Consider the following 13,864-nt stretch of genomic DNA (forward strand, 5'->3'; position numbering starts at 1 on the left):
CTTAGGATCATTTACTCACCACCTCCAACCCCAGGAATGTGACCTTTGGTGCAATGAATCACCCACCTGATTGAGTACTCCCCTGGGGGTCAAAAATCCTAAATTCTACCCTCAGCTCTGCCACAGAGCTTCTGTGTGATCAGGCAGGTCATGACTTTCCTGTCTCTTCATTCATGAAATCATAGACCTTGTTGTTCTCTGTTGGGAAATCCAGATTCTAGAAGCTATGATCCTCACAGGGTGATTTTTTAAGGCACTGTGGTGTTACACCTGTCCTTCCAACAGGTGGCCCAGCTCCTGAGTGTATGGACATGGGAACCTCCAAGCTTGCCTACATTCTACCTAAATGTCCTCCATCTTTCAACCTCGCTGGCCCAGAGCAAAGACCCAATGCTCCCGTTGCCTCAGGGGCACTGGGGTTTTGCCACCCAGCCTCCTCCCCAGCCCTCAGTCCATGGGGCAGTGAAGCTGACTGACCCCATACCAGGGTTGACCTGTGACCCAGCCTGTCCTCTTAAAGTGTCCATAGACCTGACCCAATGAGGTAGGGCCTGGAACCCAAGATGACCTGTTGGAATGAATTTCAAGGTTTTCCTGAAAATGCTGGAACAGGTGCTTGTCCTTCTGCCTTCCCTGTGTGATGTGAATGAAGAAGATATAACCCTGGGTGCCGCTGACAGCCATCTTAGGGCCACAGAGAGAAGATCTGCCCGAGGGCAGAGGACTCACTGAAGGAGCCAACCCACACAATAGATGGAGAGAAACCAAGAAGTGGTAGATTGAGCTACCCTGGGGCTGTTTTCATTATGGGAGCTTCTCTTCTGTCACTTGCAACCCAAGAATCCTAACTGATACTGGCACCCAGCTGATGATCAATATATGTTTATCCAGCCGAAGTTTATTCCAGAGCTGAGCGCCCCGATCCTACCCACAATAGTGCCCTCCATGTCCATAAATATAACCTGAGGCTAGTTAAAAAACACACAACACAATGTGGTCGGGCAGGTGGGGAAAGTGAAGCCCCAAGAGGGGACTTGTCCCAAAATGCAGAGTTGGAAAGTGGCCCAGCCAGGACTCGGGCCCTGTTAATCTGATTATTAAGCTCACAGAAGTAAGGGAAGTGGGTTGTCCTAGTTCTGGTCAAGGGCCCACTTCCTATGGAAAGGAAGTCTCCTTTTCCCTCCCAGAGGCTGCTCCAGAGTGGCCTCCAGATCAACTTCTTTGACATAGTCCAGACGTCTGATGGCTTCCTCTTCCAGCCTCCCGGTGGTCATGACCCGAGCCCCCAGCACAGGCCTTCCCACGGAGCACCCTCAGGGGCCTGCCTGCACCCCCACCGCAAAACCTGTTGCGTGTCCTCAAGGCCCCTCTGAAGAGCCCCAGCCCTCTTCTATCTCGCCTTTCCCCAGATCCCGCTCCACTAGCATGTTCTCCCCCCGGAGGCCCAGGGCAAGCTCGGACCTCCTGAGCTGTCCCTTCCACCAGTGACATGCCTCTGACAGGCCACTCCCCGGTCTGGACACCACAAGCTTTCCTCTCAAGACACAGCTGGGAACACGGGCCGGGCTGGGGCTTTGGAGGCGGCCCGCAAGTGCCCAGGCATGTGACGACCCTGAGTTTGAAGGCGAGGGGCCCTTGTGAACACCTACTGTGCACCAGGCAATGAGGAAAGCAGGAAGAGGACCAAAGCGCGTCGCCTCATGGTGTCAGTCTCATGCCATCACCCGATAGCTGCCCAACGTGCACCGCCTACTCTAGTGACGCTCCACAACCGTCCACGCTCACACACACCCCAGCAACAACGTCATATATAGTCTCACAAGTACCAATAACTAGACAGAGATGCAGAGCGGGGCGCTCTGTAAGGATCCATGCCCAACAGCTGACTGGGTAGCTCAGAGATGGGGAGCTGTTCCAGGGGACTTGAGCCTCATCTCCAGTTCTCGTCCTCAGAGGAGAGTGTCCTCTCGTTTGATTTGCACTCCTAAAAAATAACTTTAAAAACATCAAATACCTGAACATAGTGAAATCATGATAACTGCATCTCTCTGTGAAGAGCACCCAGGGTGCTGACTGTTCATCTCAAGGCAAAGAGTGGAGGAAACCCAGAGCAGGCGGGAGATAAAGCCCAGGGGCTCCCCCTTCCCCACTTCTAACTACCGGTGTGTGTGTGTGGAGGGGTGCACCCTCATCAGCCTTGCCCCCAGGGCTTGGGAATTTCCTGCAAGCCTGAGGCATCCTGAGAAAAAGCATCTTCCCATCTTCTCACGGCCTTCGGGCAAAGGGAGTGGGTGAGTGTCCTTTAATTAGCGTTTTCATCATTTTTCTATTTTACTAAATCATATTTTACTAAATCTCACACATGGTGGGGTGTGGGGGGAATAAAGCTTTAGAGAGCAGAGGTCAGGGTGTCATTTGGTCTGATACCCAAAAGAGAAATGTTTTCTGGACAAATCCAAGCCCAGGGCCAAACAAGCATTTGACAATTTTTTAAAAAATATTTTGTATTCTGTGTTCTAATTGCACAAGAAATATATGAAAACATTCTCTTAAAAATCCAAACAATCCCATTGAAACTGAGGTTGCCTTTGCCCCACACTCCCCATCCAGTCCCTGTGGAAAGTGGCCATCCAACTGGACCCGGTGATCATCCTTCCAGAACCATCTTCAGACCTTTCAATGCGTGGATGTATTGAAATGTGTCATCCTGGTTTGGCTTTGTTCCTCAGTCAATAGCAACATGCTGTACCTATTCTTCTGTAACTTTTTTTTTCTGTTAACAAATCTAAGAGATCAAAGTCAGCTCACCCAGCTCTGTTTTGTTCTTTTTAAATGCCACAAAGGACCATAGTACTGAGATGCCCGGTGCGTTATTTAACTATTTAATATGGTGATATTTAAAACAAAAGACATCAATTTACAAAGAAAAGGAACCTCTGCCTCTCACCTGCCCCCCACACCTCTGCACCTCAGTTTCCAGGCCTGTACAAAGGAGACATGGGCCTCAGTGATCTCTAAGGGCAGTGGCACAGCCTATGACTTCAAACATTTTCTCTGCCCTGGTTGAGTCTCCCTGCTGTGCCTGGTTTCCTGTTCGACCTTGGCTTTCCCCGGGTCTGTCTGTGAGTCAGCCCAGCTGGTGGGAGGTGGGGGCGGGGGGCGTCCCCTCACCTGCCCTGGCCGCCTGGCTTCTCAGGCTGGCTAGCTGCTCCAACAAGCCTGTGAAGGGAACACACACAGCACCTCGGAGCTCCCGCCGTCGCTGCCCTAAAACAGTAGGTTCATCTCACTCCTGTGCTCTTCCGAAGCAGTTGGGCTTGGTTTTGTCTGGAACTGTCTGGAAGTGGAGACAGTCCTGCACGTCGTCTCCAACTCTCAGAAGCTAGGGGCCTCACGCCACGGACAAATCCTTTGCCCCAACAGTCCTTTCTGATCAGTGCAGAGGACTGGGGGACTCAGGCAGCAGAGGGGGCCTCAAACAGGCCTAATTGCATGTCCACTTCCAGCAGGGGTGGTCAACCCTCCCCTTGTCTTGGCTGCGCCCCAGGAGGGCTGCCCTCCTAAGGTATCCAGATTGGGTTTGCCTCTGCACAGCTCTGCTCCCCACCAGATAATACCTGACATATTCTAAGTACTTTACATCCATAAGCGCTTTGAGGTAGGTTCTGCTATTATCCCCATTTAGCAGATGAGGAGACTGAGGCAAGCACCCCAGGTAAGCACAGATACTTAGTGGCAGAGCCAGGCCCAAGCAGCCTGTTCTTCAAACAAGGCACTCTATACTCCCCATGACCTCACCCCTTTGGAGCGGATGGGAAGCATTTTTCAAATTGAGAATGGTGGTCACAAAAGGACTTACCCCGGAGGACCATGGGATATAATGGAAGAGCTATTTATGGAGCCAAGGAGGCATGGATCCCAATCACAAACTTTTTCTCACCCCAGGACCATTGCACATGCTATTTTCTGTGTCTGGAATATTCTTCCCATTCCACCCATCCTTCCACCCACCCTTTCTTTGCCTACCTCTTCCCATGGCTAACCTTTTATCTTTTGTGTGAGCAGTCAGCAAGAGTCACTCACTCACTCACTCGTTCACTCACAAAATACGTATCACATGCCTACTAGGTGCCAGACAAGACAGACACGCATCTGCCCTCGTGAGGCTTATAGGCCAGAGCTGGGCAGAAAATGTCCAGCCAAGAGCCTGGCACGTAGTAGGTCTTCGGGAAACAAAAGGCAGCCTTGGAGGACTTCTGGGGAGATGCCGCTGAGGACATGGAAGTGGGCAGGCTTTGTGCTTAGGAGCGCACTGAGCAGGCAAGGGCACTCATCTGCCTCCCCCAGCCCTGCCCCGTGCTCTGGGGGCCCTCTTTCCAAGATGGTGACAACAGAAACTGCCTTTTGTCTCCCAGTCTAGTTCCCAGAGAAATGACCGTCCAACCCTTCTGAACCACGCTGCTGGTCACACGGACCAGCCGGCACCGTGCAAGAGGAGGCTACCCAAGAGTGGGAATGCCAGCAGGTGGGGTCCCTGGGGCCGTCTTGGAGGCCGTCGCACCAAGTAATAACCTTTCCTCCTTGCTCTTTAAACTCCAATTTCAATCGGATGATCCCTCCACAGCTCCGAGAGAAACTGATTGACTTAAGTTAATCAGGTAATCCCAATTCCTTATCTGGGATTGGTTTAGAATGTGCAGATGACCCAATTCTGGCCAAGGGAAACTGAGAGCCTCTCTTGAGAAAGCTTTTCCTCCCTCCTACAGGAAAGAAATTGTCCTCTGAGCTCTGGGCAGTGAGGCAGGAGGAGAGCAGGAGAACAGGCTCTGCCTTGTGTTTGGGCCTTTGCATGTCCAGTTCCCTCTGCCTGGAACCAGGTTTCTGTGGCTTTTTACTTGGCTGTCTCTGGCTCAACAGTCAGGTCATAGCTCAGAGGTCACCTTCTCAGAGATGTCTTCCTGACCATCCTAGTCCGAAGTGGGTTTCCCTGACCCCATAACTTCCTGCTGCATCGACCTCCTATTTCCTTCTCACACTTACCACGATCTCGAAATATCATGTGGATTTCTTCATTTGTGGTATATTGTCTGTCTGTCTATATTATTGTCTGTCTGGCCCATTGTCATATTTCCCACTATCTCTCCAGATCCCAGTACTGCCCGTGGCCCAAAGCGGGCACAGGTAAATATTTGTTCAGCTCATACCCACATCTTTGCCTTCATGTGGAGTATGAGGCCACCCAGACAGATAAGAAGGCGGTAAGACACTCAGAGACAGTGAGATACCCAACCCATTTCCCCATCTTGTTGCCATTATGTTCAAACTGACACCTGGCGGACTGCCTAAGTAATTTTGAGGGCAGAGACTGTGTCTTGTAGCTTCCACGGGGTCTGAGTACAGGCCTATATAGAGATTTTTCACAAGCACTTGTTGTTTGTGCAAACCAATGATGATGGTGCTGGGGATGATAAATCCCTGCACTTGCACACCAATCCGCAGGGACTACTCGGACTATTAGTCAATCATCAGACAGCTGGGGACTATGGAAATAGAAGTCTAAGGTGGAGCACTCACCTTAAAGAATTTACAGTCAAAACAGAGAAGCCCACCGGAATTCCAAAGATAACAGCATGGGACAGAGGAAAAAAGCATGGGCTCTGGAGTCAGACGGGCTTTAGTTTCAAACTCTACCTCTATTGCTGACTGCTGTGTGACCTGGGAAAACCCTTCACTTCTCTGTGCCTCTTTCCCTGCGTACAGATGAGGTTAGTCATTCTTGCGTCAGAAGGTTGTAAAAACATATAGTTCAGTAAGTACTCTTCTTCAGTAAATGATCATCAGGGTTATAATTGCCATAGTACACAACACAGTAGACTCATGGTCCCGTGCTGCATGTGGTTGCATTCAAAAAATCCAGCAACAGTCAATAAGTGAAAGCATTTGGAATGTTTGTTATAATTATTCTCGAAGAGTTCTAATGTCAGGATATGGGAGTTACATCCCATCGAGGAAATTTTAAAGAAAATCCTGGCCACAGAGAGGTTCCATAAAACCTCACTAAAGTTATGTTTTAAAAGAGAGTGCTTATCTTTTACAGATATATATTGCAAGATATACTACAAATAAAATGCCGTGATGACAGGTATTTGCTTCAAAGCAATCCAGGGGGAAGGGGGGGGTGTGGTGAAAGAATTAATGAAACAAGAGTGGCCAGAAGTCAAAGACTATTGTAGCTGCAAAATGTGCACATGGGATTTCAAATTGTATCATTCCCCATGTTTTTATTTGTATTTTTCCACGTTTGAAATGTTTCATTCTGAAAAGTGGATTTTGAAAGCTTTCCAAAGAACCTTGTGAGAAAGATACTCTAATTTTCCTATTTCACAGATGGAGATAAGACAGAGAGGTTAAGTTATTTGTCCAAGGTCACACAGCTTATTTAACAACAGCATCAGAATTGAAGACTAGGTCAGCATAAGTCCAGCCCAGCTCTGGCCACAACACCAGTCATTAGGGGAAGAAAAATGACAAGACAACCAAGAATCTGTGCAAATGTTCACAGAAAAGTATATTTAGGTAAACAACTAAAAGAGAACAGTTTTAAGAGGCCCAAACTGAACTACTGAAGGAAAATTTATTTTCTTTTTTAATCAGCAATTTGGTAGAGGTGGGAGAACCCCTGCTCCTCTTCCTCCTTCCTGGTTCTCTTTTCAGATCAGGGTTTCAGAAGGTGGTAATAAATAATAATAGCAACAAATGTGCCCTATCTTGCCAGCAAGGCTGGCCGCTATCCCTGGGTCTTCCAGAGATGCTGTCAGAGGCCTGGGCACAGTGCCGACCCTCCACAAAGGCTGCCAGTTTGGGACTGAATGGGGAATGGGGGCACATTAAGGTTTCCTGGAGCACAACAGCCAGGGTCCGAATCCAGGCTGCCCCCTCTAGCTGTGTGACTTTGGGCAAATCCCTTCCTCACAATGCCCTTAGCATTGCACTGGGCAGGTAGGACTCAGTGAAGAAGCCCTCCCCGCCATCTCTGCTTCCTGCCTCTTGCAGAAGTAGCATTAAGCGTCATCCCAGCCCCCTGTGTGAAACCATAATAAATTGTGAATGAGTGAAAACCCACTTACAAAAGCTGGAGCTGAATCATTCCCTGCACCTTCCGCATCTGTGGGGGCTCATGCAGCAGAAGGCAGATGAATGGGCCGAGTACACGTCTTTGGCTATGCAGCTCTAGTGCAGCACTGCCACCAGATGACCCCCCTTCCCCCTGGACGACCCAGCAGGGGCCCACCTGTGTGCCTGGGGCATGTTCTCTCTAGAAGACTAGGACCCAGCGGGGCACCTGCAATGAGCGTGCAGGTCTCAGCCATACGGAGCTTAGAGTGACGGTCTGTCTGACCTCTCATTTTAGATGAGGAAACAATCGATTGAGAAAGAAATTAGAGTCTGATGGGTTTGCCTTTCGTCCAGGACTCTGTCCACCCGAGGCTGCTTTTAAGAGAGGTGACAAAGCCCTCTGGTGGTGAGTCAGCCTGTTGCTGGAGGAGGCCCTCCCTGAGCACATCAGGAATAAGAAAGCTGTGAGTGCCCCCATCTGGCGGGAGTCAGGATTATAGGACTCATGATTTAAGAGCCAAGAGCCCAAAGGGCCCGGTGCTGACATAATAGTTAGTAAAAGCTACCTTTTAATGGGCACCTACGATGTGTCAAGCTCTCTTCATAAGCCATCCCATTTAATCCTCAGTAACCCTTCGAGTTCCCCTTTTACAGAAGAGAAAACTGAGGCTCCCCGGAAGTGTGCTCGTCTGACCAAGGTCACTCAGTTATTCAGTAGCAGAACCAAGGTCAACTCCAGACCCACACGACGTCCCAAAGTTCAGGCTCTATTTGCCAGCTGGGGGAGGAGAGAGGAAAAGAGTGAAAATAACACTTACTGAGTATCATCTGTGTCCCAGGCAGCGTGGCTCCCTTATGATAAGAGCTGCCAACGCTTACCACGTGCTCACTGCGTGTCATGCCCTGTACTGTTGCAGGGGTGTTCCCCAAACTAACTCACTTCACCCTCATGATACCCCCCGAAGTAAGTACTATTTGTATTCCCAGTGTGTATGGGAGGCACGGGGGGATAAGTAAACTACCCAGGGTTACACAGAGGGAAGCTGGGCTCGAAGCCTGTGCGTGTAACCTCCCGACTCTGCTGCCTCTCAAAGAAGTGCTCACTGTCACGTTCAACCCATCCTGGGGCCACAGCTCCTGACTCCCATTCCAGAGATGAACCTGTCCACAGGTTCGTGCACCGTTCTTCACTCTCCCTGCTCCCTCGTCCTCTCATCCAAGCCCTCAGCCAGCCCCGCTGACTCCACCGGAATCAGTTCATTTCAGAAGGTGGTGGCCAACTCCCTGCCAGAGCCAGAGACGGGGGCTGGGACAATGAACCAACTCTGGACCGGGAAGTTCCTCCTTTCCCCGCAGGACGCATCTTCAGCTAGGCGCCCCCCACCCTGTCCTGAACAATCGCACTTCTTCTTTGCCAGTCTCCCTGCCACCTTTTGCCCCACTCTGATCTGCTTTCCCTGGCACAACTGCAGAAATGCAAATCTAAGCATGTCTCCCTGAACAGCGCCTTCGGGGTCCCCACAGCGGCCTCGGGATCCAAGTCCCAGCCCCCTGCAGGGCCTTGATGTCGTGGCTCCCACTGCTTCACCGTCCTCCCTCCTCGGCAAGTCTCACAGTCCCTGGCTCTCACTGCTCAGGCCAGGCTGGACATCCCTCACGGTTAGCCATCAGGCTGCCCTTTGCATCAGAACAGCACGGCAGCTAAGAGTACAGTTCTAAACCAGACCACCCAGGTTCAAGTCCCAGCCCTGCCACTTACCAGCTATGTGACCTTGGTCCAGTTATTGAAACTGTCTGGGCCTCATTTCCCTCATCTTTAGAATAGGGACAACAGTACATTTGTCACAAGGTTGTTCAGGATGATACATGCCCAACACCTAGTATAGGGCCTGGCTCATAGAAGGTGCCAGATAAATGCTAACTAGCTATTGTTATTTCAATTAAATTTCAGTTCCACCATTACTGGTTATGGTGAGGATAGGATTACTCCTCAAATATTCCATTTGCTTCCTTATATTCCTCAGCCCCCTGCAGTGAGGCAGAGTCACATGACCAGTCTGGCCAGCGACATGTGAATGGAAATGTCAGCGGTAACCTTCAGACTAAAGCAGTGAGAAGCACACAGGCAATTCTCTCGTTGCCCACTTCCCTTCCATGGCCACCGACAAAGCCTCATGTGGGGATTCAAAAAAGCCTTAGGATCCAATTTGCCCGATTACTGAGTCACCCCATGGAGAAGAGCAGCCCTGGAGAATTGCTGAGATCCACAGCCAGCCTTACGTGAGTGAGAAATGAATTCTTGTCTGTGAGATCTAGGGTTGATTGTTACCACAGCATAGCTTAGCCCATTCTGACCAATAACACTGGCTGAGCAGGCCGAAGAACCTTTGTAAGTTAACTCTCCATTCTCTCATCTATAATAGGGAATCACATTCGTTTCCTAGGGCTGCTGTTAGCGCTTAGGACAACAGCAATGCTCACTTCACAGTTTGCCACAGGAATGCTAGCATGACCTACCTCGTGAAAATTCAGTGAGATCATGCACATAATGAACTATATGTACGGACATAGAAAGTGAAAAGGGCGCAGCATTTAACAGCTCGAGGAGATTGCCTTTCTTTCTCCCCCCAGATTTATTGAGATATGATTGACATATAACATGGTGTGAGTTTTGGGCGTATGAAGTGTTGATTTGGTGTATGTATATATTGCAAAATAATTACCACAGTAAGGCTAGTTAACACATGGCCTGATTGTGGTAGGCCTGAAAGTCCTTACCACACACACACATAGTTACTATTTGTGTGTATGTGTGGTAAGGACTTTTAAGATCTACTCTGTCAGCAACTTTTAAGCATACAGAACAGTATTGTTAACTCTAGTCCTGTTAACTATATAGGCTGTCCATCACATCCCCAGGACTTACTCATCTTATAACTGGAAAGGCGTGCCTTTTAACCACCTACACCCATTTCCCCCACCTGCGAGCTAGACAGTCACTAATCTAGTCTCTGATTCTATGAGTTCAGGTTTTAAGATCCCATGCACAAGTGAGATCATACAGTATTTGTCTTTCTCTGTCTGACTTATTTCACCTAACATAATGCCCTCAAGTTCCATTCACACTATCACAAAGGGCAAGATTTCCTTCTTTTTTATGGCTGGATAATATTCCTGTTTGTGTCTGTATACCTCATATCTATACCATATATATGTATGTATATAGAGAGAAACATATATATCACATTTTCTTTATCCATTCATCCATCTTAATAAGCAGGTTGTTTCCATGTCTTGGCTACTGTGAATAATGCTGCAGTAAACATGGGGGTACAGAGGTCTCGAGATAGCAATTGCACTTCCTTTGGCTCTATGTACAGAAGTGGAATTGCTGGGTCTGTCATATGGTAGTTCTATCTTTAATTTTTTGAGGAAGCTCTATACTCTGTCCCATAGTGGCTGCACCGACATGCATTCCCACCAATAGTGCACGAGGGTTTTCTTTTCTCCACATCCTCACCAACACTTGTTAGGTCTTGTCTTTTGGATAATGGACATTAAAACAAGTGTGAGATGATAACCCCATTGTGGTTTTGATTTGTATTTCCCTGGTAATCAGTGATGTTAAGCACCTTTTCATGTACCTGTTGGCCATTTGTATGTCTTCTGTGGGAAATCGTCTTTTCAGGTCCTTTGCCCATTTTGAAATTGGATTATTTGTTTTCGGCTATTGAACTGTATGAGTTCCTTATATATTTTGGGTATTAACCCCTTATCAGGCAGATGGTTTGCAAATATTTTCTCCCATTCTGGTTGCTTTTTCATTCTGCTGATTATTTTTTCTGTTGTGCAGAAGCTTTTTAGTTTGATGTAGCCCCACTTGTTTATTTTTGGTTTTCTTACATATGCTTTTAGTGTAGTACCCAAAAGCTTATTGCCAAGACCAATGTCAAAGAGATTTCTCCCTATGTTTTCTTCTAAGAGTTTTACAATTTCAGGTCTTACATGTAAGTTTTTAATTCATGTTGAGTAGTTAATTTTGGTGAGTGATAAGGCAGGCATCCAGTTTCATTCTTTTGCATGTGAATATCCAGTTTTCCCAAAACCATTTACTGACAAGACCATCTTTTCTCCATTGAGTATTCTTGGCTCCCTTGTCAAACATTAGCTGACCGTATATGCATGGATTTATTTCTAGGCTCTCAATTCTGTCCCATTGATCTATGTGTCTGTTTTTATGCCAGTACCATACTGTTTCAATTACTGCAGCTTTGTCATATAGTTTGAAATCCGGGAGTGTGCTGCCTCCAGTTTTGTTCCTCTTTCTCAAGATTGCTTTGCCTGGGGCGCCTGGGCGGCTCAGTCGTTAAGCGTCTGCCTTCGGCTCAGGTCATGATCCCAGGGTCCTGGGATGGAGCCCCACATCGGGCTCCCTGCTCCGCGGGAAGCCTGCTTCTCCCTCTCCCACGCCCCCGGCTTGTGTTCCTGCTCTCTCTGTATCTCTCTCTGTAAAATAAATAAATAAAATATTTTTTTAATTGCTTTGGTTATTTGGGGTCTTTTGTGGTTCCACATAAATTTTAGGATTGTTTTTACTGTTTCTTTAAATAAAAATTCTTGGCTGGACCTAAGGAGAGTCCCCAAGCCAAAGTTGCCCAGTGGGGGCATCCCACAGAAGGCAAGAAAGGTCTGTTTCTCAGACCCCCACTGTGTTCTGTCCTGGCTGGCAGCAGTCCAGGGCAAGTGTGGCCTGAGTGGACCAGTGGTGGGTCCGAAGGTGCGGCATCTGAGGCTCTCAGCCAGATATGTTCCCCACAGGGGGTCCTCTTGAAGGGAGGTCTGAACAGGGCAAACTCAATGGCTGTCATACTCAGTGAAGAGGATGTCCACCAGATTCCTCCATTGTACCCCATTCCTGTAATTGGTAAGTAACATGTGGAGCAGTCCTTCAAGACCATGTGTGAATATTCTGCTGAACGACCTATCGGTTTTAGTATTCACTCATGATCTTTGCCTGAATCAATTATCGGTTACAAATGATAGTTTTCTACTTCTTTCATCCCTTCTGAATTTATTATGAGACACTCTACTGTAAAAGAGAACTCTCTTTCTTCTTCTTCAGTATCATTATAAACTCATGAATTTTAAAAATTCAATATGTTATAATCCATTCTCATTGCTCTTCTTTTGGTGTCTAAACCATCCCCAAATTGGGCCAGTGGGAGCCCCTTTGAGCAGACTCACAGGCCCTCCTTGTCCTTTATTCTTGTCCCCATCAGTCCTTGAGCACTCCCCTGTGCCCCAGACTCGCCTCATACTCTCCCTGCCCCAACCCTGGGATCAGCCATTCCATCCGGGAGCTCCTTGTGGTGTATTTAGAAACCAAGGTCTGGGGGATCATGGTGTTCACCGCTGCTTTAGTTTAGTATTAGTTACTAGTTTATGATTGCTCTGATTCAAGTTCAACACTGTAGGTTTCCTCTGCACCCCACCCCCATACCATATCTGCATCATCCTTCTTCTAGAGGGAGAACGTTGGCTCGCAATAACATCAGTATATTAACTGCATTCCACAGTACACACAAATTACCACACCAATGGCACACGCAACACCAACCACAGAAACCCTACTGAGTAAAGTTCCTGATCTATTTCAGGTTCTTTTAATCCTTTCACTCTATCCGACTACGAGTATGGAGCCACACCCCCGGAATTGCTTTCATTGTCTGTCCGGTTATGACCAGTTTGACAGACAGGTTCATTTGCTTCTCTCTGCATTCAGTTTTAAGTTTGCTTTCCCCATCATTGTTATTTAATTTTCTTTTTTTTTCTTTTTTTTTTTTTTGGCAGGGGCGGGGGGTGGGATCAGGTAAACTACTTACATGGCTGAAAAGTAAAAAGCTAAAAAAAATAATGACTCTCCCATCCCTATCTTTCCTGCCCTATTCACACTTACTCCCATAGGTGATCATTTTCATTATCTGGGGGTTTTTTTCTTTTTTTTTTTTTCATTTTCGTTATTTCTGCCTTACTCTTCCCATGTTCCATTTTTACAAAACAAATAAGGACAAGTACATATAGATATGTATGCACGTTCTTATTTCTCTTTCTTACAAAAAGATCACATACTGTAAGTACTTTTCTGCACTTTGTTTTTTTATTCACTTAAAAATACATCTTAGAAACTATCCCATATGAGTTCCTAGAGACCCTCTCAATCTATTTGAAAAATTAATTTTTAATTACACAAGCAATAATAGCTCTCTTCTTGTTCTTTAAAAGCAAAGCCTGGGGGCGCCTGGGTGGCTCAGTTGGTTAAAGCCGTCTGCCTTCAGCTCAGGTCATGATCCCAGGGTGCTGGGATTGAGTCCCGCATCGGGCTCCCTGCTCAGTGGGGAGTCTGCTTCTCCCTCTGCCTCCCACCCCACCCCACCCCCCCACCTCCCACCCCTGCTCATGCTGTCTCTCTTTCCCCCTCTCTCTCAAATAAATAAATAAAATCTTAAAAAGTAAAAAGCAGAGCCTGTAAGGCCGAAGACTCTCTCGACGTTTCCCCAGTCTCCTACACCCTCATGCAGCCATGCCCAGAGTTTGCTGTTCATCCCCCCCAGACTCTTCCCCGTGCATGCATGCAGCATACACACACTGGGGAAACATTTCTCTACATTGATGGTATCACATTATAAACATGACTCTGCCGACCAGCTTTTTTGACTGAACAATGCATGAGTATTCAGCCATGTCTCCA

At 47.6% G+C, this 13,864-nt stretch overlaps 1 long non-coding RNA gene across 1 annotated transcript in view; it reads right to left on the minus strand.

Annotated features, from left to right (window-relative positions):
• Positions 1-7,234, minus strand: part of LOC141371402 (uncharacterized) — a 47,192-nt gene extending 39,958 nt beyond the window's left edge. Inside the window, exon 1 of the long non-coding RNA XR_012376343.1 lies at positions 7,128-7,234. This is a non-coding gene — a long non-coding RNA (uncharacterized lncRNA). The remainder of the gene's footprint in view (positions 1-7,127) is intronic.
• Positions 7,235-13,864: the final 6,630 nt, after the last annotated feature.

This window comes from Callorhinus ursinus, unplaced genomic scaffold (assembly GCF_003265705.2).
Source record: "Callorhinus ursinus isolate GAN/ISIS: 27379988/994484 unplaced genomic scaffold, GSC_fseal_2.0 scaffold3, whole genome shotgun sequence".
NCBI classification, from domain to species: Eukaryota; Metazoa; Chordata; class Mammalia; order Carnivora; family Otariidae; genus Callorhinus; species Callorhinus ursinus.